The sequence below is a fragment of the Prionailurus bengalensis genome, chromosome B2, assembly GCF_016509475.1.
Source record: "Prionailurus bengalensis isolate Pbe53 chromosome B2, Fcat_Pben_1.1_paternal_pri, whole genome shotgun sequence".
NCBI classification, from domain to species: domain Eukaryota; kingdom Metazoa; phylum Chordata; class Mammalia; order Carnivora; family Felidae; genus Prionailurus; species Prionailurus bengalensis.
Genome location: NC_057349.1, coordinates 99,029,201 through 99,054,635, shown reverse-complemented (window position 1 = coordinate 99,054,635; position 25,435 = coordinate 99,029,201).

The following is a 25,435-nucleotide window of genomic DNA, read 5'->3' as shown; positions in this document are numbered from 1 at the left end:
ATTCATTGTTTCCCATCTCCGCACGCCCCCAGCCCTGAGCACCACGGATCTTTCTCTATAGATTTCCTTGTTGGGGAAATGGAATCCTATGATACGTAGTCTTTTGTGTCTGGCTTCTTTCACTTAGTGTAATGATTTCAAAGCTCGTCCGTATGTATTGGGACTTCATTCCTTTTGTGGCTGAATAATATTCTATTGTATGGCTACACCACACTTTGTGTATCCATTTGTTTCTGTCTTCTGTGAAAACAAATCTGTTAGAGACATTTGAAAATTATTCAGGGTTTTCCAAAGCAGTTCTTGGTTTCATAAATGTTTTCAGTTTTCCACCCCTTCCCAAACTCATTAGAAATTGTTGACAGAACTCACAACTTTTTGTGGGTCTTCTTTCTTGACATCGTCATCCTCCATATTGAAATCACAAACCTCTATCCAGTAACCAATAGTTCTGTGATGAAATAGAATAAGGACAGAAGTACTGCTGGACAGAGAGCATCTATTGTCATGTAATGCTTCTTCATTTATTTGAATTTACTTTAGAAAAGGCACTGAAATGGTTTTATAAAGACAAAGTACCTCTTGAATAGAGTCAGACAGGCCTCCTCTTACTGTGGCTTCCAGATCTATTTCCCTCAGTGGAGCATCTCATGGTCCCTCTCCCCTGATCTTCTCTGGACTTCACTACCACCTTCCCTTGCCCACTCCACCCCTTAAAACCCACCCTGCCCCCTCCCACTCCTCACCAAGCCCATCCCCCCATCCCCAGGATTTTTCAAGTGCTGTAGGATAGGGAAATAGCTCTTTTTCTCTCACAGAGGGTCAGGGGGTCCTGGTTTAATTCTAGCAGAGTTTCTGCAAGGAAGGAACAATTAATTAAAGATGAGAAATAAGCTGATTCTTGAAGGGAAATTGCCTTGGGTAATTTTCCCTTTTTTTCCTACCAGCTATGGGAGAACCAGATCAGTGAGCTGCAGAAGTGACCCAGTTCACACTGAGCAGCCTAATGACATAGGAAAGCAGGACTGGGTTATTCTGTATTAATGTCAAATCATACGCTTTAGAATGAAGAGGACAGGGTCCATTCGCACAAGTATCCCCAAATGATGACTAGGAAGAAATCCAAAGGTGTTAGTAGTTATTTTTACATAGAGAAGAGAGTGAAAATGAAATTAGACTTAAAAAAAGAAACCTGGAACATTTAGAAATTTGGATTAGGTAAGTCTGGGGTGGGGAGGGGAGCACGCATTTCTAAAAATTGCCAGGCAATCATGAGGCTGCCACTCAAGGGCCACACTTTGAGAACCACTGATTTAGAGAATTTTCTAGCCCTTGGCTGTCCCTTTGTCATTCCTGATATTTCCTCCTTCTTTCCCCCACCCCCCCCAAAAAAAAAAACTTACCAGGGAAAGTCAAGAACATGTCCTTTACTTTCTTAAAAAAAAATTTTTTAATGTTTATTTATTTTTGATAGAGAGAGACAGAGCATGAGCAAGGGAGAGGCAGAGACAGAGAGAGACACAGAATCCCAAGCAGGCTCCAGGCTCTAAGCTGTCAGCACAGAGCCCGACGCAAGGCTCAAACTTGGGAACCGTGAGATCATGACCGGAGCCAGTCAGACACTTAACCGATTGAGCCACCCAGGGCTCCTGTCCCTTTCTTTGCATTAGCTCCATAAAACCATCCACACACACTTCCCCCGATACTTACATTTCACAAGGGCCTCATTGCAGAAAAATAGTTTTAAAATTATTATTACCAAAATGTTTTTAATAGGATCGGTACCGCCTGATAAAATGGAATTCACATCTTTGGATAGAGAGGTTGTTGGGATACTACTAGTGAAACATACATAAGCATCTAGTCCTGTTACCTTCCAGTTCCTCCTAACTAGCACCTGTATTTCCATGGAAGTTCCTAGACAGTGAATGGGGGGTGCATAAGTTGACTGATACCTAATTTCTTCCGGCATCTTCCACTGAACTCAGAGCAAGTGGGAAATGGAGGGAGAGATCGGGTGTGTGGTTCAGGGGAGTTAGGGGAGGGACCATTCCCTTTTCCTTTCTAGTTCACTGGATGTTTCCTTTCCCCACCAAGTATTTTCGGAAAGAATATGTTTGTAGCCAGCACTGAAAGAACATTATTTCTGTTCAGGTCAGAAACCTAAGCTTTCAGTCATTTGTTCATTCATTCAAAGAGGGTAAAGTAACAAGGAAAAACCCTTGAGGCAAATACTTTCTCCTTTGCCTTAGAGGTGGTAACAGTATGAGTCCTCAGTCCAGGGTGCTCAGAGAAGGGTGCCTTTGGGTTCCAGGACCTCTGAACGAGAATACACTGCACATGACCTTGACCAAAGAAAAACCCAACCAGACAAAAAAAAAAAAAAAAAAAAAAAAAAAAAAAAAACTTCATGAAAAGAATGCCACAACTTCCATCAAGAATGTATTTTGGTTTGAAATGGTAAAAATGTGATGAATCCCCCTTCCCAGCCTCCACGTGCTCCCACTGGTGGCACAGGATGGTCCTCGGGTGAGCCCCGCTGGTCACACTGTACCAATTTGAGACTTCGCTGAACTCGATGTTTCTCAAAAGGCCTGTCAGAGACATTCACCTCCGAAGAGAACTGAAGGCGGGGGAGGCTTTGTTGGTGATGCAGCTGTCACATCCTATTAGTGCATGGGTGGGTCTCACCGGGTACAGGAGGTATGTCATTTATAGACAGAAATTGCATAATTAAGCTTGATAGAATTTTGACGCTTTCTTGGCAGTGCAATTTGTTCATCAAAGAAAAAGCCTTTAGGAAGCTGGTCACATGGAATTTGAAACTCCAGAGTTCAAGACTAGGTAATCTTTCCCGAGTGGCACTTGGAACTTGGGAGCTGATTTGATTTAGGGCACTAATAAGGGCCCTTGGAAAGACTGTCTCTTGTCTTTGGCTTCTAGCCTCATACATCCCGCTCTGAATGGGCAAAAGGATGAAGGTGAAGCCAGATTTTTTTCCCCCAAATTGTTGGAGAACGTGGACCATATGCATTGATCTTAGTTGCTTCCGATTTATTTATTTTTTTTTTTAAATATCATTTTGGGGGCGCCTGGGTAGCTCAGTTGGTTAAGCGCCGACTTCGGCTGAGGTCATGATCTTGCAGTTCAGGAGTTCAAGCCCCATGTCGGCTTGTGTGCTGACAGCTCAGAGCCCGGAGCCTGCCTTGGATTTTGTGTCTCCCTCTCTCTCTGCAACCCCCCCCCCCCCACTTGCTCTTTTTCTCTCGCTCTCTCTCAAAAATGAATAAACATTAAAAAGATCATTTTGTTGTTGTGCTGTTGTGAAGTATAACCTCCATACAGAAAAGTACACCAAACACGAAATACATAGCCCACGTCATGATTACAAAGCCAGACCCCGTGTATCCACAATTGCTGGAGACTTTTGAACTTTGTTGTGCAAGCAGACTCAAACAGTATATATTCTTTTTTGCCTGGCTTCTTGCACGCAACATTGTTTAAGACATTCACTCATGTTGTTGCATGTAGCAATAGCTTTTCATTCTCACTGTTGTGCAGAAATCTGTTCTGTGACTAAACGTCATCCATTCTAATGCTGACAGATATTGTGGTTGTTTCTGTTGTTTGACTACTAGCGAATAGTGCTGCTATGAATATTCTCGCACATGTCTGCCTATCTGAAGCGTTTGATAGACTCACAATGCCCGGGCTCCACCTTAGGAAACTCCAGTTGTGTGACAACGACAATAGCTGGGGTGCAGGGTGTACCTATGTCCAACTTCAGTAGCTAAACTATTTTTTCAAAATACTAAAATATTTTAGTAGCAAAATTGTTTTTCAATTTTTTTTAAACGTTTTATGTATTTTTGAGACAGGGAGAGACAGAGCATGAACAGGGGAGGGTCAGAGAGAGGGAGACACAGAATCCGAAACGGGCTCCAGGCTCTGAGCTGTCAGCACAGAGCCTGACTCGGGACTCGAACTCAACGGACCTCAAGATCATGACCTGAGCCGAAGTTGGCTGCTTAGCCAACTGAGCCACCCAGGCGTCCCAGCAAAACTGGTTTTCAAAGAAACTGTAACCATCAGTGAGGTAGCGGTATTCAGGATCTGACATCTTTTATTACTGGTCATGCCATTTTAGGGGCACCACCAGCAGGTGACCACTGATATATCTCAAGGTGTATACGAAAATTCTTGTTTAGTGAGGAGTCTCAGCTCTGTTTCTAAGTACAGGCTTTTAGAAATGTCTCCAGAACTTGTTGAGATGGCTTTGTAACAATAAGCAACCAGAAAAAAAAAAAAAAAGTATGAGTTGATGCTTCAATGCTTCACCTAAGAGTAAAAGGCGAAAGATTTATTCGATCTGAAGAGAAACCAAGGTATTGCTTCACCTAAGATTAAAAATGTCTTTCAGTGGTTTTTTTAAATTTGGCCATAAGTGAATTTATGTTTTTCTATAGGCTGATGAGGGGGGAAAAATCCCGTTTTGAATTGCAAAAGACGTAGGGTAGAAAAAGCACGCATTGCTGGCAACGGGGTGTTCTGGAACACTGGGTGGAACACTATACCAGCCCCTTTTAAACCTTTGTTCTGGTAGAACAAAGAATTTCGATATAAAGAGCAATAGAACCCTGGGCAGACCTGGTTCCTGTGAGAGCTGTCACTCGTGTGGGGAAAGGACAACAGGGAGTTCTTGTCCCCTCCCCCCCCCCCAATAGATCCTAATAGATCCAGAGGTTGATATTGGCATGGATGGGTTTACACGGCAGTTCTGTGTAGGAAGCCAAAAGATTGATCGCCCCTCCCAGTGCTGTCCCAGCAGTATGGACAGTTCCAACAACTGTAGGCCAACATCAAGCAAACAAAGAAAAAAGCCAACACCACCTTGAGTTTTCAGGGAACTTGTGCTTTTTGGCCTCTGCTTCATTTTGGATGAAGAAGATGGAGGATCTGCGCTTTGGCCCCTTAGCTTGTTACCAGCAGCGTCTCAGGAATAGCAGCACTTACCATTTCCACGCGAGCTTTTGGCGCATGACTGTGTGCCAGTCTTCCAGCTGGCATTTTAATTTGGGATTGTATACCAGCCAAGATGGGGAAGAAATCCAAAAGGCAGCTTGTTGGGGAAAGAGGAGGAGGAAGAAGAGGAGGAGGATTCATCAAATGATAGAAGGACCCCTCTGAGGACTTGCAACAAGTCAGCAGATTGACCATGTGGCCCCAAAGCTGGCCGAGACCACGTTGGGATCTCTTCCTGTGCGGGGAAGATGCTGAATAATCAGGTTGTTAAAAAATCCTGGTGTATGAGAAGATCACACTACTGTCATGGATAAATTAATTGAGCTCCCACATTCTCAAAAGGGAAGGTTAATAGAATTTCCCCAAATAGGTTGTCAGGAACTGCTTTTAAATATTTGGCAAACTCCATTTGGGCTAGAGTGGTTAGGAGTAAAATCAATCAACGGTGTGTATGAACAGCTTTGGGAGGCAACGTTGTGCAGGGTTTCAGAGAGTAGGTTCTAGAGCCAGATGCTTGGGATTGAATGCTAGTATTGTTGCTTCCTAGTTCGGGTGACCTTGGTAAGTTACTTAACTACTTTCTGCCTCCGTTTTCTCAGTAATACCTGCTTTATAGGGTTGCCATGAGCACTAAACAATAAAGCTGGTGCCTAACACATAGTTCCACAAATGGGAGTTGTTAATGTTAATGTGAGAGCAAGAATGCTGTAGGCACTGAGAAGATCTTGGTTATGATCTAAAGGATGGCCTTCCAGGGTTACTCAGCCTGGGTCCCTCAGAGGGAAGTTCATATTGATAGAGCAGGGTAAACTGTCCTGTTTTCTGGCATCTTGCCGACATACCCACCAATACCCGGTGGCTTCTTAGATGACTACTCCTGGGGCTCTTTGCCATGAGCCCACCAGGAGCCCACTCAGTCCCACAAGTCTAGTGAGACAAGTGAGCTGGTACCACTCAGAATAGGGACCACAACCCTCTTCCCTCAGCACGCAGCTCTCCCTTTCCCCTCTGAACTCAGATCGCTTTAATTTCTAGAATTTCAAATCGTTCCTCTTGCTTTGCTATGACTTGTTACTCATTCATGTATTGGAACGTATTTATTGGACACCGACTATGTTCCAAGCACAGCGATAGGCACTGGGAATATCATAGTGCCTATCGTAGTGCCATATCACAGCTTTTAGTTCTTGTGAGGGAGTTAGCAGACAAATAAATAAATGACAAATGATGAGAGACATCATACTAGGAAGGAATCCAGCAACAGGCTGAGAGAGGGAGGAGAGGAAAGGGGATGCTAATTTGGACTGGACGGTCAAGAAAGGGCCTTTCAGAAGAGGTGGCAGTACTGGGTTCCCTCTGATCAAGAGGAAGGAGCATTGGTGTAGAGTAGGTGGTATGGAAAGGGCACCCCAGCTGGAGGGGACCACGTGGAAAAGGTCCTACAGGGGAAATAAGCTTGGGATGGGGACAGCAAAGGGGCCAGTGGGGCAGAGCAGAGTGGGCCTGGGGGAGGGCAGGGAGAGGGGGACAGAGCAGATAGCGTGGGGCCTCGGAGTAGCAAGACAAGGGGATTCACCCGTTCTTAGTGCAGGGGGCTGCCTGGCTCTTCTGGCGGAGGGTGTGTGCTATTTTTCTTCATGTATCACAGTCCCCCGCTCTTGCCCAAACTGGTCCTATCACCTAGCACAATGCCGTGGCCATAATATATACGATAATAGTTGCCAAATACAATGGTAACCTCTGGTGGTTTGGGTCTACATTAAAGGATGAATTAGTCCAAAAACTTGGAAAATGGGCGCTGGGAGAACTCTCAGCTGATCATTCATTCCTCTTTGCACTTGATTTTACATTTGGAAATGTCTCTTTCGGAAAGATAACTACTGGATCTTGCCTAATGCTGGAGATGATTCCCTGAGAAAGCTTTGTGTAGACTAAATTCTATTTTACATACCAGGGGGCTGGCAGATTGAAGAAATCCCACTTTCTGTCATTTTCTATAATACAGAGCTATTATGAAATTGAATAATGAATCCTCCATCATTCAGATACAAGTCTATATTTTTGTACATGTCTAATGCATGACCTGGGTTCAGTGTCCTTGGTCTGACCTCACTGCCCAACTGGTTGTGAATATCCTCCATCTGGGTATGGCTCTCCTTGACCAGGGATGGGAAGAAAGTGCTGCCTTTCATAGCAAAAAGCTGGCAGGAATGAGAGAATTTTTATTCCTTGCCACATGGGGAAGGCAGCTAGTTTTAAAAAAAAAATATTGTGCGTTGGGCACCCACAGGCATTGTACTAACTGCATTATATGCATTCTTTATTTCATTTCCTATTTACCAGGTGAGGAAGCCAGTGCTCAGAGACATGAAGGCTGATCTCTGAGCCTACATTAACTCCCAGACTTTGAAGCTGTTTTCTTTGGTTTGAATTTAACTGCTCCTGGGCAGCCCTCACAGACACCACATCCACCATCACACTGGCCTGGGGTGGTGTCACTTCACTTCTCATATGTTGGCACGAGCATGGATACACAACTCCTAGGACACAATAGAGTAGACTAGAACTTCAAACAAAGCTATGCTATGGGCTGGGGGGTGACAACAGGGACAGAAACACAGAGAGGACGAAATAGTTTTTTTATACTTATAAAATACACTGCATTCATCTTCAGTCCATAGTGCCTCTGTCTAAGTGATTTCCACCTAGAAGAACTTTAAAAAAGACATTTCCGGGATGCCTGGGTGGCTCAGTTGGTTGAGTGTCTGACTCTTGATTTTGGCTCAGGTTGTGATCTCACAGTCTGTGAGTTTGAGCCCCACGGTGGGCTATGTGCTGATAGTGCAGAGCTCGCTTGGGATTCTCTCTCTCTGTCTCTCTCTCTGTCCCTCTCCCCTTCCCCTGCTCACTCTCCCTCTCATGCATTCCTGCGCCTGCCCTCGCTCTCTCTCTCTCTCTCTCTCTCAAAATAAATAAACAAACTTAAAAAAAAAAAAAGACATTTCCATTCCACTCTTAGAGATTGGCCCATAAGACTGGAGTGGAGCCTGGGAATTTACATATTTAAAAAGGTCTGTCCCAGGACCGGTGTGTGTAGCCAGGTTTAAGAATACAAAGTACCTTGCCGCTTGGCCCCCAGACTGCTTCACTAAGGCATAATCCAGTTTCCCTCTAACACCCAGACCATTCTTGGAGAGTTTTGGATTACTAGAACACCTAATTCAAGGGAGATTAAGAGTTCTTTCTCCCACAGTTATCTTGTTTGTTGCTTAGGGCAGTTTCTTCTTCAAGGGAATAGTATCCATCCGTCTGGCCCTAACCAGATTTCAACCCAATGTTTAGACAAGAGACATACTTCAGGCCACGGGACTAAGGAGTCATTGTGTCATCATAACCCAAAGTCCAGAATATCCCATCCTTTTCCTCTTATGAAAAATTGCCTTCCTGGGCAACTCACTAAGAATCCTGTTTTTGTTTCTGAGGCTGATAAACTAATATGTTGATGTGTCATTGACTTCTGATACATTAGGATCAACATTTGAATAGCTGTTGTCCTTAGATAATAATGGGATGAAAGGCCTTGTTCTAACGTTAGTCTCAGAACCAGATGAATATAGGATATAAACTACCTGTAAATTTCAAGACCTCTCTGCGCAATTCCTTCCTGAACAGGATAGGAATGAAAACATTCACTTCACGAGATTTTTTTTTAAAACATGAAATGAGATTACATATGCAAAGCACTGGCTTTTCAACTTGGGCTCATATTGGAATCTTCTGGGCAATTTTTAAAAAATACTTCAGCCTGGATTTTATCCCTACAGATTCTGATGTAATTGATCTGGGCTTTGACCTGGCCATTAGGAGATTCAAGAGGTATCCTGGCGACTCCACATGCAGCCTGGTTGGTGCCTGAACCATTGAGTGGACAATCAAGCAGGCCTACGTGCAGGGGTTTGGGGACAAGACCGATGGCCAATGCTTCACAGATAATTTGGAGAACCATCTTTTGTCTGCGTGCTCAAAACTCATTTTCTAGGCTGTTCCAAATGGCTTTTAAGAGTCCTTTGTTTACCTGCGACCACATTTACTAACTTTTCATTGCTCCTGTTGGTTACTATATTAAATGTTCCCAAGCTTCTGTAATGAGAGTTACTTTAGTTAACGGACAAACTGCAGGTCTCAGGGACACAATGAAGGTGGGGCCTGGATGTAGGCATCCTTGAATTCTTAACACAATGTTAATACCTAGCCCTGATAGCTGTTTGATAATGTTGAAGGGGAAAAAATGTGATTTTAATTTCTTAATCCAGCTTAACTTGGTGTGAAATGAATTCCCACCGTTTCCATGATCCTTGGGCTCTTCAGGCTGGAGTGGCTGTGTCTGGAGCATGTCCTGCCCTGCTGTTACCCAGGCAGGTCAAGCTCTAATTGCCTGCAAACTAACAGGAGACTTTTGGCCAAGTGAGGTTTCATCTATGCACTGATTATAAGTGGGTGTAATGGAGTGATAGCCCTGCTTATGGTGCTCAAGCAGAACACTTTTTCAACTTTTTAGCCTTTGAATGGCCAAAGTCATCTTTGGAGATTTGGTTCCTTTTGCTCAAGTTTTGCAAGAAAATTTCTCCTACTATTTGATTCTGTGACTTCGCGATGATGGGTGATGAGATGACAAAGAGGAAATGAGACTAATCTCCAGCAGAAAGTGTCCTTCCAGGCAAGAGGTATCAGAACATCCGTACTTACATGTGTCCTTGCAAGGCATGGGCACCTATTTCCATGGCTAAGACCGATCTGAGGAGTCTTGAAATCAGAATTTGAAGTGTATGTAACTGAGGAAGCATAAAATTCTTAACAGGGCAACTTCTCTGATCTGAACCACATTTCGGTTAAAAGCAAATCTAACATTCTGTATATAAATAGGAAAGTTCCTCATCATCAGCTTGAGTGATGTGAGCCAACTGAACAAAAGGGCCTCATGACAAGGTGTTTGCCTTTTTTATGCAAATATAAGATAAATATTCATGGGGCTTTATTTTAGGGAGAGAAATTTAAAATGGCAAAACTAATTTGAGTTTTATTTCACATGTGCACAAATATCTTAAATCCTTTTGGGAACAAGGTAGGGGTATAATTATACATTTTCAAATGTGCAAGTGTAGGTGTGCTTGTACATATTTGTCCATTTTCGGTGAGAATCAGGTATTGAATCATGGTCAAACCAATGAGGGGCCTGATGGCTTGGAAAACCACAGAATCATTTTTGTATGGAAATCTCATAGTGTTCACCCATGAATTCCTTGGGCCTAATCACATCTGGATGGCAGGTGGGCTGAGGCTGCCCAGAAACCACCCAGATGCTGTGGACAAGAAACCCCAAGCCACCAGTATTCTGGGACTGACTCATCCATGCTTATATGGTGAGTCTAGCAAGCCTGATGACTCAGTTCTGGCCTGAACTGTATGAACCATCTGTAGATGTCCACAGTATGGACAGTGAATATGTCATTAAAAAAAATGAGGTTAAGGGGTGCCGGGGTGGCTCAGTCAGGTAAACATCTGACTCTTGATTTCAGCTCAGGTCATGATCTCATGTGCGGTTCATGAGATTGAGCCCCATGCTGTCAGTGTGGAGCCTTCTTGGGATTCTGTCTCTCCCTCTCTCTCTCTCTCTGTTCCTCCTCTGCTCTCTCTCTCTCTCTCTCTTTCTCAAAATAAATAAATAAACTTTTAAAAAGTGAGGTTAATTAATAACAGTTCAGATTCACTTTTCCTTTTCTGATGCTAAACTCCTAATTTGTCTTATTTTCTTTCAGTTGTCTTCAACATAAATAGTTTTTCCTTTTCCCTTTTTATTATGGAAAAAGTTAACATATTAAAAGCAGAGAGAAGAGTGTAACCAATCCCTATATTCTCAGCACCCAGCCTTGGCAGTTCTCAACTCATAGTCTTTTTCATCTTCCTCTGGATTAGTGCAAAGCGAGTCTCAGGTATTATTTAGTCAAACCTTTTGTTTTCTAAAACAATATTTAAATAATCAATCATTTAGAAGTCAAAAGTATTAACGAATTGCTGTCCAGTTATAAACCGTTAGATGTGACCAAATCTAGTTGCTAGGGGAAATAAACTGATTTTGGGGGCTGAATTTAACTTCTTTTTCCAAAATATTTTGTGTAGTCAGATACAACCACTGTTTGTAAACTCTTCTGAGCATAAAGTAAGAAGGCACTAAGCCAATTTTAGATTAGAAAATGTTAAATACTAACCCTCACCTTCCAGATGAGTCTCCTAGATATGCTTCTGTCTACATTTGTGTGAGCAACTCCAGGTCCTTGGTAATCCCACAAGATACATGAAACTTTTTTCAATCTGTAATTTCAGCTTTTCATCTGTTTGTGATTTACAGAATGTGAAAATTGTTTTTTTTTCAGTGTTTTAAAATAAGACTACAAGAGAAAAATTAGGACAACGAGCAAACATTTGTGAAGCTTTCGTAAGCTTTGCTGGGTGTTGAATGTATTGGGGTACATTTTTCAATTAAAATGTTGTTTGATATTTTGAATTTAACAAAGAAAGCCTTTAAAATATAATTCATATCTTGATGTCATAAATGGTGATTATGCCCTTAAAAAATCTTCATTTTACATAAATAGTTTTTAAACTATTCAGTTATCACTGATTTAAGTGTAATAAAATACACAGGGGGAAGGAGAAAAACTTCTCATTAACATTGGCAAACTGAGGTGGTCAGTATGAATCTAAATAGTTAAAGAAATACAACTTTTTCTTACTATTTTTTATGTACATAAAATGCAACTGAATTTCAGATGCGTCCACATCAATAGAAATGAACAGAAAATACATATCTGAGTAGCTTCTATTTGTACAGAAGGATTTCAAAGGATTTTATTTCTTTTTTTTGATAGGCAAACTACATGTATCTCGCTGAAGTCTTATTTACGCTATTAGTTTGCTTGGCAAACCCTTTCTTTGTATGTTACACTACGGCAAAATTTTAGTTATTTCAACTGGGATAGAATTACCAAAAATTCTGAACGAATTGAATGCAAATGAATGAAAATTTAAATTTACGAAAAAAATTATAGCTGCTTAGATACCAGAGAGTAAGTCATTTCAGGGATCCAAGTTTTCTGGGTGGTTGAGGCTTTATCCTTTCAAGAAAATTAGAGGAGGGGAAACTGAGTTTTTAAGGACTTTTTTCTAAAATCATCCAAATACTTCTCTGTTTTCTTAAGGAGAGCTAGCCAACCATCATTTTCCTTTTCTAGGTTATTCAAGGCTAATTTTTTGAACAGCAGTTATTTCGCCATTGTTTGGGGTGCTCTGAAGGGGCCTGGGCTGTTCACCTGCTGGAACCGAGACTCAGGAAGTGTATCTGTGTGTGCATGCGTGCTCCGTGAGCTTTCCCCACACAAACCTTCATCCCCAGGCCTCACTATTGCTGCGGTCATTGTATCCACCGACGGTAAATCCTATCGTCTTCTGTCTCCTTGGGAAGTGAGGTGATCACATGTATTAGAAAGGTGTCTAAAGTAAAGTAGTGTGGCTCTGTGTGCGGGCCTGATGGCTCTCCTAAGAATTGAGTACAGGGTGCTAAGTGGGGGTCTTTAGCACTTTCTGTTTTGGAGGTTCAGAGGTCATTCCTGCTCACCTCCTAGCTCTTAAGTGGGTCCCAAATAGGTAAGGGCTAAGGCAGCAGTGTTCCAAGCTGGAGTGGTGTTCTGGAAGTACTACCTCGTGGTTCCTCTTCGACTGACAGAAAGGGTGCTGATCAAAATCTTACATTTATCACATTAAGTCAGAGGGCACGTATGGAGGATGTAGTGATGGTTAGAAATATCGAGATTTTAGGATACAGTACATTCATTACGAATCGAGAAGACTCCATTTAATCAACACTTTAATTTAATTTTATTTTTTTTCAACGTTTATTTTATTTTTGGGACAGAGAGAGACAGAGCATGAACGGGGGAGGGGCAGAGAGAGAGGGAGACACAGAATCGGAAACAGGCTCCAGGCTCGGAGCCATCAGCCCAGAGCCTGACGCGGGGCTCAAACTCCCGGACCGCGAGATCGTGACCTGGCTGAAGTCGGACGCTTAACCGACTGCGCCACCCAGGCGCCCCAACACTTTAATTTTAAAGCATACATTTTCTTATCATTTAAAAAAAAGTGTCGGCCTTCATAGCTGAGACAAATGCTGCTTTTATTTAAAATTTCCATCTCTGTCAGAAAAATGGATGAGGCTATTAAAATGTGAGTCCTTTCCAATTCGGGCACTTTTTTATTGCCACAATGTAATATAATTATTACATATAACACATACTAAAATACTTTTGTTAACTACAAAAATGTTTCCTCTCTTTATTTTCAGAAGTTTTGTTCGTTTTAACCAAATAGAGAATTTTGGTACACATAGTGTGGTAGGTGGGACAATGACTGTCCTCTCCCCCCCCCCCAAAGTTGTTTGTGTCATATTCCCTGGAACCTGTGAGTGTTACCTCATATGGCAAAAGGAACTTTGCAGAACTTTCTAATTAAGTTAAGGATCTTGAGATGGGGAGATTATTCTGGATTAAGTGCATGGGCCCAATATAATCACAAGGGTCCTTATAAGAGGGAGTCGGGAAGGTCAGAGTCAGACAGAGAAGGCCAGGTAAGGATGGAAACGGCAGGAGAAAATGCCGGGATGATGAACCAAGGAATGATAGCCTCTGGAAGGTGGAAAAAACAAGCCCTGTGTTCTCCCCTACAGCCTCTGCAAACAGCCTGCCCTGCTGACTTGAGCCCCGGGAAATTGATGGCAGACTTCTGGCCTCCAGAACTGCAAAAGAATAAGTATGTGTTGTTTTACGCTGCTAATTTGTGATTTGTTACAGCCACAATGGGAAACTAACATGTGTAGGAAATATACTCAAAGGTACTAAAGACCTCCAGTTTAAAAGTCAGCAGACATTAACTGAACACAAAATTCGTGTGATCAGCTCAGATTTTACCTTCCTCATTCTGTTTATTCTTAAACAGAACAGTAAACATGAGATTTCTTGTCTTTTTCAATTTCCAAATGAATTCTTAATTTAGAACTAATTAACTTAAAAGAAGAACATGTTCTCAAGCTTCTTAAAGCCTCCGTGGATAAAAGCTGGCCTTTCTCCTCAGTGGACTCCCATGGACTATGGCTTCCACTATTTGCTGGTATGACTTTCTGTAAAACTCCACCAGCGAGTGTATTTTTGAGTGACTCATCCTTAGTCCTAAAATGTGTTACAGGGTGGTTGTTCTTACAGAGAGATGATTGCTGTGAGCCCACGCCATCCCAGCACTCGCTATGATGATTAAGAGTTGATTAAGAGTTGACCTTGCTACTGTGTGTGGAGAATACTGGCAGGAAATTGAACTAGAAATTTGGAACAAGAGGCCAAGTACTACATTTGTAACTTTTGTAAGAAGGTCACAATACTATATTGTCTTTAATACTAGACAATATATCCCCCATTTTATAATTTCTTTATTATACCTTTTTATTTCTATCAGTAATGTGCCACATCATAAATAGCTTGGAATACAGAAAAGATAATGAGAAATCAAACATTCCCCATATTTTTTTTAATGTTTATTTTTTTTTGAGACAGAGTGTGAGTGAGGGAGGGGCAGAGAGAGAGGGAGAAACAGAATCTGAAGCAGGCTCCAGGCCCTGAGCTGTCAGCACAGAGCCTGATTGGGGCTTAAACTCAGGACCCGGGAGATCATGACCTGAGCCAAAGTCGAATGCTTACCCGACTTAGCCACCCAGGCGCCCCAAACATACCCCTAACTTAACATAAACACTCAGCATTTGGTATGTTCTCTTGCAGTCTTTTACCCTTTGCAAAACAGTTGTTGTTTGTTTTAACCCAAATACTGTCAATGTACCTATGGTTTTCATCTTTTTTTTAAAACAATACTGTGTGGGGCACCTGGGTGGTTCAGTTGGATGTGTTAGACTCTTGATTTCAACTGAGGTCATGGTCTCATGGTCGGTGAGTTCAAGCCCCATGTCAGACTCTGCGCTAACAGTGTGGAGCCTGCTTGGGATTCTCACTTTCCCTCTCTCTCTGCCCCTCCCCCACTCGCTCTCTTTATTTTGACTTCATTTTTGTGGCAATAGGGAGCTAATGAGGGTTTAAGCAGAGTTGCTGACAAGATCAGTTCACTTTTCTATTCTTCATACACCTTTCTCTAATGTGGTTGGAGCTTTATGGTGAACTTCTAGAACATGAAATTCCACCAATTTTCAAAGCATTTCTGCCTAAGTCAGAGGCAGAAAGCACAGAATAGCCACTGGATGTGGTGAACCCCCTCCCAAGATATTTAAGCAAGGGATCCCCTGAGATCCTGAGGAATAAGCTGATTCTCAGCCAACATGGCATCTCTCTATGCTCCAGGACAGATAGGATCTTGGCTGGTGAACTGCTCAGAACAGAGTGGCAGGGGTAAAAGAGAACTTAGAGCTCATCAACATCGGAACCCCTCATTTTGCGGTTGAATAAGCTGAGGTCCAGAGAGGTGGAGAGTCTCATCCAAGGTCACACAGCCACTCAAAGGAAGAGCCAGCATGGAAGTTCAAGGTGCCATCCTCCAGTGAGCAGAAATTGCACACCCCTGATGTACAAGGATCTTACTGTATAAACCTGCCTCCTGAAGACTATGGAGAGATCTGGGTGTCTAGGGCCTCTGTCTTTACGTTCCTCACCCCAAAGATGCCCAGAGTGATGATTCTAAAAAGGAGGGTGTAGCCTAGGGTGGGGGCTCTGTGCGTCTAGACAATCAGCAGAGAGGTCCATCTGGAAGTCTGGCCCCGCCCTTCCCTGTGTGGGAGTGGGAGGAGTTGGGGCACAGATGTGGGCAGGTGACTAAGCAGAGTCCAGGTGAAGGTGCACAGGAAGCGTGGCCCATCCCCACACTTGTTCCAATGCCTAGTATCTAATGTGTCCCGGAGAACCGTTGGAGTCCTTTTCGTACCTTTCCACTGCTCTGTTTCTGGCACTTTCCCCAGTGTTGAGGTGTCAGGAGTCTGAACAAAAGAGAAAACCAAATCGTGATTAAAATGATCAGGAGACCCTCAGCCAAGAAGACTGAAGGAGATGCAGTGTCTCTTGATGGCTCGTCAGCGGAGCACAGGGGGACTGGTGCTGGCTCTAAAAGCCAATGTTCAAAGGCAAAAATGCAAAGTGAGAAGCTGCAGGCAGAAGAGAGGGAAGAAAGAAGGGGCAAGGGGGAAGGCCCAACAGACATCGGAGGAGGTGAGAGACACAGGAACAGCTGCCACGGTGCCGCCATCCCACCCAGAGAGCAGAATGGCCATGAGTCTGGGGGAGAGACAACCAGTCGCTAGGGCATCACAGCTCTCAGGCCACATGCAGTGTGGCACAAAGAGCCCTCTGTGTGCCCCAAGAAGTCCTGAGTGCAGCACTGTATCAAAGCAGACTGCAATGGATAATTTTCGTAATGATGCCACTGAGTTATCTAAAGATGAAGCTGGGGTCGGCAAACGTTTCCTGTGGAGGTCCAGATAATAAAGCTTCAGGCTCTGTAAGCCATACAGTAACAAATCTGCCTTTGCAGTTCAAAAGCAACTGTAGACAACATATAAATGAACGAGTTAGCTGTGTTCCGAGAAAACTATCAGAAAAACAGTGTGCTCTGTCTACAAAGACAGGAATATAAGCTATATACCTTCTTAGGAGCTATTCAGTTGCTAGACGCTTAGCCTACTCAAACTAGTAGTAAAGTCAGTTTTTGTTTTTAAGGATTTAACGAGGAACTAACCTTGTAGACATCCAAAATGGGAAACGACACACAGGCAGACCCACAAACACCAGGTCCAGAGAATCAAGGAGATAAACTACTCCTATCGCCTCTGGTGGAGCCACAGGTCAGGTCCATTCTCGGATTCTCTCTGTGCCGATTCTCCTCGCTTAGCTCTCAGGGCAAAAAACGTGCTGAAGGTGGTGGAACCAGTCCACCTCTGACTTTATAGAAGCTTTCCATTCAAGTGTCTGCGTCCTCTAACTGGGTCTTTCCCAAATTCTTGGTGGAAAATATCTGATTGGCCTTCGTGTCCATGTTTGTTCAAGCAACCGTGGCCCGTGGGGCCAGTTCATGGGGCGAAACTAAGGAGGCCAGAGCAGCAAGCAGGTGTGTGTGTGGCACGGGCGACACCACAGGGATTAGCGTCACTACTGTATCTATTCCGCTACGTGGAAAATTCCAAATGCTGCTACTTCTGTGATACTGGACAACTAACATAGAGATAAAGCCATTTTGGAGAACAATAAGCACTACTGAGTCAAATTCTGAGTCAAATGATCTAGTAATTCTGCTCCTGGGTGTATGTAATTCACAGAAAATATCAGGCTGGCTAATAAGGGGACATACCTGGGAATGTTCATGTCGATACGATTTGTGGTTGTAGAAAGTTGGAAGCAAGCTGAGTGGCATTACTGGGAGACTGGAATGTGGTGCAAGCTGAGATGAAGCAGCAAGTAGCACAATCTTTAGTCGACAACAGCCACGATGACAGCCGAAAGGCATGGCGCTGAGAGAAACAGGTAAGAAACACAAGGTGATTGACGCCGCACAACACCATCAATGTACATGGTGCTGTACATGAAAATACCCGCATAGAAAGCAGACAGTCTGCAGGAATACATCCAAACAACATGACAAGTCATTGCATTCCCTCATTAAAAACGTATCAGGGGCCTATGTCTATCACAGAGACCTACCTCGTGAGAAACCACTTCTTTCACCGAGAACAACCATATAAAATATATTTGAATATGGCTTTACTTAGGAAAGGGGTCTTTGTAGATGTAATTAAGGACCTCACGAGATGAGATCATCCTGGATTATCTGGGCGAGCCCTAATCCAATGACAGAGGTCCTTATCAGAGACAGAAGAGAAGACACACACAGGTTCTAGACGGCCACGTGAAGATGGAAGCGGAGACTGGAGGGATGTAGCCACAAGCCAAGGAATGCCTGGGACCACCTGGAATGCCTGGAAGAGGCAAGGAAGCCTTCTCTCCCAGAGCCTTCGAAGGGAGCGTGGCCCTGCCTACACCTTGATTTGACTTTGGCCTTCAGAACTGTGGAAGAATAAATTCCCGTTGCTTTAAGCCACCTAATTTGTAGTAATTTGTTATGGCAGCTAAATGAAACTAATCCAGCACTCTTACTATTTCCCAAACAATGCAAAGACTGTTTTCTCCATCATGCGGCTTTTTTTTCCTAATTCACAAATTTCTGCTCTTAGACAACCAAATGTGATTGCCGTCTTACATTTTAGTTCTATGTATATTGTAAACTCAATAAGACCGTGTGATTATTGTTTTGTGAATATTTGATAATTTCATTTAAAAATGACCTGACTTGCCAGGTGAAAAATGGCATCTCGTTTTAATTTACATTCTTTGGGTAATATAACTGAACAATTGTTTATCTTCCTTTGTGAAATGCCTTTCGTGTTTTTCTCAATTTCTCTGTTGGGTTCATTAACATTGTCTCAGTTTGTAAAAATTCTTTAGATGTCAGAGAGTAATCCTTTTGTCACATATATTTTTAAAATATTTTCTTTACTATGTTCTTTTTCTTTTAATTTTGCTTATGGCAGAATTTGTTTTAGCACACATACTTCAATTTCTTATGTACCTTATAATTTTGCTCATTGCTTTTTAAACTCAGAAAGCCCTCCCTTCTCTATATATGTCATGGATAGGTACGCATATTTTCTTTTAATTTTTTAATAGAATAAAGATTTAACTTTTAATTCATTAATCTACATTAAACTTAATTGGGGGAGGTAAATAAACTCTTGAGTGATTAGGCTAAAAGCTTAACCTAAAGTCCCTGAGATAGTCAACTGCATGATTGAGTTGTTGAAGATGGCATTTTAAGCACCAAACGACACACAGAACAGGTGTTGGATTGAATGACCGGGCACAAGAGACTTTGGCTCTGGTGTTGGGGGCAATGACTCAGCTTGTCTACCAACTCATCGAATGCTTAGCCAAAAAGATTGTCATCCCCAACAATGGAGCTGGAAGCTGCCACCAAACTCTGCTTCCTGGGTGGTATCATTCTGTCTTGTGGGCTCTGATGGAAAGAAGAAGAAGCCGATCTTTGAGTTTTCAATGAATGATAAGCAGAGTCTGGGGTCAAAATTCCCTTCCCCCATTATATCAAAGAGCCTGCACTCTGAAGTGGTGGGACCTTAGGTTTGTAGTCTGGAAGAGAGAATGTCAGGCTTTGCAAACAGTTCCATCAGCGCCCTCCTGCCAAAGGTCGGGCCTGGGTCATCACCCCTATAATGCTTACAGCCTAGTCCAGGCACTGAGGTTGGTGGGGTGTCCTGGCCCAACTGCTTTTCTAATATATAAGGAAGGGACATCTCTGAGCACACAAGGAGGGGCAAGGAAAGCCCACAAGAAGATGAGAGCAACCCTGAGTCTGTATGGTTGACAGATCACCAAACACCTCATGTGACAGGGAAGAAAAACCAGGAGACTTGGATAAACTGAGTTCCAGATCTGTCTTCCCTGTTTAGTAGCGCTGCAATCTTGGGTAAGCGTCCCGCTTTCTCTGAGACCCAATATCACTATCCGAAACTCACGGAAGCTGTACAAAATGTCCTCTAAAGTCCCTTCCAGCCCTCACCCTCTCTGATGCTACCACCCAAACTGCCAGCAGACCCAGTGGCTCTCTGGACAGAGAAGGTGGTCCCAACATGGAGAGGAAGGGAGACAGCCACAGGCTCCTGGAATTACATGCAATCTGCAAAGTCCAGGCAGGTTGGTTTTTATGTGCACATTGCATGGTATAGAAAGTTCTGCTGGTTTGGTACCAGCCTATCCAGTGATACCCGTCACTGATTAAATGTCGCAGCAACAAAAGATAATGTTATCAGCTGTTGCCATTTCAGTAATAAAGTGGATGTGCATTCACGGCGGTGGAAATGTGATTTATCAAATGTTATGAAACAAATGATTATTTAGCTGTCTTTACCTTCTGCCATGGTTTTCATAAGCATCTTTGTGTAAAATATTTGCAAAACAGATTTAACACAGTTCCAGCAAAAGAAAAAATGCTCTCATGCTTATTTACTGTGTGTTCCCATTAATAACAGTAATAATAACGTCTGGGGGCAATTATTCTTTTAATATAAGGCTTATTTGAATATTACAGTAACACCCCACCATCAGGCACTATAATCATTCTTGGATTTGATCACACCATGACTTCCAGGACGCAGCTCTCACCTGTACACCAAATGGCCTGTAATACATAGACCCTTTCTCCCTAACATAGATAGCATTCCCAGACTAAGTAACTGTGCTCAGAGGATTCTCTTAGTGATGATAAGTCCTTCTCCCCACTTCCTTCCACTTTCATGGCTATATTCAAATGTATTCATCTAGCCACCACTCTGGCTGGGAATGTTGGCTCTGCTGGTTATGTACACGTCTGGAGTTGATCCTCCTAACAAATGTCTTTCTTATGGCTGCAAATCTCTAGAAAATAATTCGGTTCTGCAGAGCATCCTTGAACACGAATGACTACTGGATGTATCCTCTTAGTGAGTGAACCTTGGGAATCATCGTGTGTGTGTGTGTGTGTGTGTGTTAGAGAGGGACAGCAACAAAGACAGAGAGACAGAGAGAGAATATGTGTGTGTTTGCTGGTTAGTTTTTTGTTTGTATTTCTGTACAAAGAATCTGGTTTGAGGGAAGCTGAGGTGACATAATCAGTGTCAATGTTATCCTGTTCAAAGATGCCTAAGTATCAAAGTTTTATTTGAAAATCAAAGATCCAATATTTTATAGCAAATATGTAGATCTTAATTTCAGTCCACCAGAAAAAGTGGGCATAATATCGATTTGGATTGCTGTTTTGGAGATAAATCTTCACTATGTGCCAAAAATGTTATACAAATATCCATATGTTGTATTCATATTATTTTCAGAGCTATAGTTAAAGATAATGAGTGACAATTTTTGAGATATATACATTACTAAAAACAGATAACAGAAAAATAGGAAAGAGGGAAACTTGAGAAGCAAAAATGCACTTAAGGCTATGAAATCTAGACTAGGTGAAATTCAGCATTCATAAAGCTTGATTAATAACAACATCAACAGGGGCACCTGGGTGGTTCAGTCGGTCGAGCATCCGACTTCAGCTCAGCCCCGCGTCGGGCTCTGTGCTGACAGCTCAGAGCCTGGAGCCTGCTTCAGATTCTGTGTCTCCCTCTCTCTCTCTGCCCCTGGATAGGAGTTCTGATCCAACTGGTCCATCTAGTAAGTTGCCAAGTGGATGATGTCTCTTTCTGACTGGAGTGGTAGAGACAGCAGGACTCCTTGTCTGCAGGCTTGGCTAGTTCCTTTCGCCTATCCTCCCAGGCATATATGCTTTGTTTCTCTTGGGTAAATACTTACAGGAGTGGAATGGCTGGGTTGTATGGTAGGCATACGTTTAACTGTTTAAGAAATTATCAAACTATTTCCCAAAGTGTTGCACCATTTTACAGTCCCATCATCAATATACGAGAATGCCAGTTGCTTCACAGCCTTACAATACTTGGTATAGTCTGACCTTCAATTTTGATTAAATGATCGTTATCTCAAGTTCATAGCTTTGTTCCCAATGTTGTTAACTCAGGTTCTTGATACTTCTTGATACTTAACTGGCACTCCTCCTTCAGATAAATTGAGGTTGTCAGATAGGAACTCTGTGCACTTCCTCCCACCACCTATAAACTTAGCTCTATCAGTACCAATCATTCCCACCTTGCCTCCTGTCAGAGCAGGGGAGCTCTGTCTCCACCTCCTTCTGCCTAAGTCCCTCTCTCCCTGTGACACTGTGCCCTAGATCCCATTCTCCTCCTCTGAAGCCTCACTTTGTCAGCCATCTTTCTTCTTTTTGCCATCCTCTGCTTTTCTAATTATATAGTACTTGCCTCTCAGTCTAATAATGTATTCAATTCTTGCCTATATTTAAAAAACAAAACAAAGACTATCTTGTGACCCCTGATTTTTCTCTAGCGACTACTCTATCTCCTTCTTTCATTTAAAGTTAAGTTTATTGAGGGGCGCCTGGGTGGCTCAGTCGGTTAAGCGTCCGGCTTCGGCTCAGGTCACGATCTCACGGTTTGTGGATTTGAGCCCCATGTCAGGCTCTGTGCTGACAGCTCAGAGCCTGGAGCCTGCTTCGGATTCTGTGTCACCCTCTCTCTCTCTGCCCCTCCCCTGCTTGCACTCTGTCTCTCTCTGTATCTCTCTCTCAAAAAATAAACATTAGAAAAAAAATGTTTAAGCTACATTTATTGGGAAAAAATGGGAAATTTTCCATTTCCTCCTCTGTTCACTGCCATCTAGCCTTCATCCCGCTTTCCACTGAAACTACTTTCACCTAGGTTCCCATGACCAACATATTCCTAAATCTAACACTTTCTAAATCCTCTCTTACTTCACCTCTGGGCAGACTTTATGCAACTTGGTCATTAACTTCTTAAAACATTTTTCCACTTGACTTTCCAAAGGTCTCCCCTGGCTGCTTCTTCTTGGTCTCCTGGTTTTTGTTTTTTTGTTTGTTTTGCTTTTTTTGTTTGTTTGTTTGTTTTGTTTTGTTTTGTTTTGTTTTTTTTGTTTTTTGCTTCCCTGCATTGTGCTTTGCAGATGTTATTAAGGATCTTGAGATGGGGAGCTTATCTTGGATTACCTGGGAGGGCCCTTAATATAATCATAAGATTTGGCTACAGAAGATGGCAATATGACCATTTAGGCAAAATAATATACCGAAGATGGAGGAAGGGGTCAGCGACTAAGGAATGCTACTTTAAAATATGGAAAAGGCAAGGAAGCAGATTCTCCCCTTAGAACCTCCAGAGGGAGTTCAGCCTTGCTGACACCTTGATTTCAGTCCAGTGAAATTCATTTCACACCGATCTCCACGACTATAAAAGAATAAATGTGTATTGTTTTAAGCTATCAAGTTTGTGTTCATTTATTATAGCAGCAATAGAAAACTGCTATGGGCCATGTAGGGCCCTTCATACCTTACAGGCCCCTGTCCTAGGACTCTTCCAGCTGTGTTCTTTCTCTTGGGGTCAAAGTCTATGTCCCCACTTGTAGGCCAGGCATCAGGTCTCCAGGACCTCAGAATTCTTTACTCAGGAAATTCTTGCTCAAGTCCTATTTTCAGGCCTAAATACTTCTTTCCCCACGTTTATCCTTTTGAGACAGACTGCACTGCTGGTGGGGGTCATGCCTGGATCCAAAGGGTGGTCAAAGGAGCAACTGCTTGTGAGGGGTGAGCCACTGTGTAGACAATAGAATGAAGGGCACAAGAACTGAAGCCAGGAGACCAGAGAAAGTCTTCTATGGTACTTCCGGCATGAGATGATGATAGTGGTGGCGATGGGGAGAAAAGACTGGACTCTGGGTATATTTTGAAAATAAAGACAAGTTTTGCTGATACATTGATAGGAGGTATGAGAGAAAGAGAAGGGTAAGTGTAATTCCAAGTTTTCTGGCCTGAACAGGTAGAAAGATGGCATTGCCATTAACCTAGATAGGAAAGAAGGGAGAAAGAGCAGATTTGGGGTAAATATTAGTGGCCCAATTTTAAATGTGTTACGTTTTGGATGCCCATTACACAGCAAAGTGGGTAGGCAACTGGATGTTTAAGTGAATCTTGCCTTTTTCAAAGACTGTATACTTCCAGCCACTAGCATAGTGTCTTGAAACAGGAGAGTCTTAATATTGGATACGTCAAATGAATATGTGACATTCCTCCATAGAAATATTTCAAGACCTACTCACAGTTTTATATCTGCACATCATCAAGTTGGTTAATATGAAGTCTACTGACATTACACAGCTTGGCCAACTGCGTAAGCCAGGATATTAACAACCTGATTGTTTAGTATCTCCTTGTTCTTGGCTCTCTCAAACATTTTGATTAGGACTAGGGCTGAAGTTGAATATTAATACCAAATAGATTGAAGTCAGATCCATGGTCCCTCTCTTATCCTAGTGTTGAACTTTTTTAATTCACTGATTGCAAGAAATTTTTCTCTGTAATTATAAAATGTATAATAATATTGACTTCTTTGTTCCATCTCTAAAATTCTATTTTTTTTTCTCCACCACATGTTTGGAAACGTTTGCAGCCAGAGCTTTTGTTATTTCAGTCTGCTTGAATGCATTGTGGATACTGATAGGGCCTGAAAGTGTCTGACGACGCTGAATAGTCTATGAAGGTTAGTTCTTTAGAAAATGTTAATTTGATGAATGAGCAATAACACTAATCTTCCTGGCTCTCAATTTACAGACACTATAAAACCATTTGCCTATAAAGCGTACTATATTTTATAGTGTTAAAAAGGTCATACTTCTGTTGCAAGATGTTGGAGACTAGGTTGCCCGTGCATTTTCTCTTGTATCTTTTATAGTTAAGCTATTTTTCCCTTTTACTCTCCAGAAGTTTCTCTTGTCAAGTTCACCAATGATATTGACATGAAAAAAAATCTATAGTCATTGTTTTTAATCCTCATTTTCCTTAGTCTCACAGCAACATTGACACAGTTGACTACTTCCTCAATAAATGCTTTTCCTTCTTTATTTTGTATCATTGTGCTCTCTTGTTGTAATAGTTAATTTTATGTGTCAACTTGACTAGACCACAGGATGTGCAGACATTTGGTCAAGCCTTATTCTGAGTTGTTTCTGTTTGGGATTAACGTTTGATTTGGTAGGCTGAGTAAAGAGATTGCATTCCCTAATGTAGGTAGGTCTTAGGTCTCATCTAATCAATTGAAGGCAGAAAAGAATGATGAGCTAAAGTAAGAGGGAATTTCTGTTGCCGAATGTATCGAGCTCAAACACTGGTCTTTTCTTGCCTTTGGTCTCAAATTAAAACATCTGTGTTTCTTGGATCTTGAGCCCATGGGCTCTCTTGGTTCTCAGGCCTTTCAAAACAGACTGGAACAATACCATCAGCTTTCTTGTGTCTCCAGCTTTCTGACTACACACCTTGGGACCTCTCAGCCTCCAAAATTGCATTGATGAACCAATTCTTTATAATAAATATCTGTGTGTGTGTGTGTGTTTATTTGCTTGTAGGCCATCTTCTCCATGAGAATGTAACACTATGAGCACTGAAACTTTTTGTCTACTTTGTTCACTTCTGTATTCCAAGCCCTGGAATTGTGTCTAGCAAATAGTAGGCACTCAATAAATACTCGTGGACCGTATGACAAAATTCGTTTGTGGTATTTTTCTAAGGTCTAAGACCAGTAACAACTTGTGCTTGTGTGCATATTTCTTCACAGATGCTCAAAATGTCCATATGTGTT